We start from the raw sequence: 447 nt of genomic DNA on the forward strand, positions 1-447 counted from the left end.
TAATCACGATGGTGTGATCACTCACCTAGAGCCAAAACATCCTGGAATGCAAAAGCCAAGTGAGGTGATGGAATTTCCAGTTGAGCTATTGCAAAATACTAAATTCAAATCTAAAAGATGATGCTGTGAAAGTGCTGCACTCAATATGTCAGCAAATTTGGAAATTCAGCAGTGGCCACAGGGCTGGAAAAGGTCAGTTTTCATTCCAATCCCAAAGAAAGGCAATGCCAAAGCATGTTCAAACTACCAAACAATTGCACTGATCTCACACGCTAGCAAAGTTATGCTCAAAATTCTCCAAGTCAGGCTTCCACAGTATGTGAACCATGAACTTCCAGATGTTCAAGCTGGATTTAGAAAAAGGCAGAGGAACCAGAGATCAAATTGCCAACATCCTTTGGATCATCGAAAAATCGAGACAGTTCCAGAAAAACATCTACTTCTGCT

This window comes from Bison bison, unplaced genomic scaffold (assembly GCF_000754665.1).
Source record: "Bison bison bison isolate TAMUID 2011002044 unplaced genomic scaffold, Bison_UMD1.0 scf7180017864304, whole genome shotgun sequence".
NCBI classification, from domain to species: Eukaryota; Metazoa; Chordata; class Mammalia; order Artiodactyla; family Bovidae; genus Bison; species Bison bison.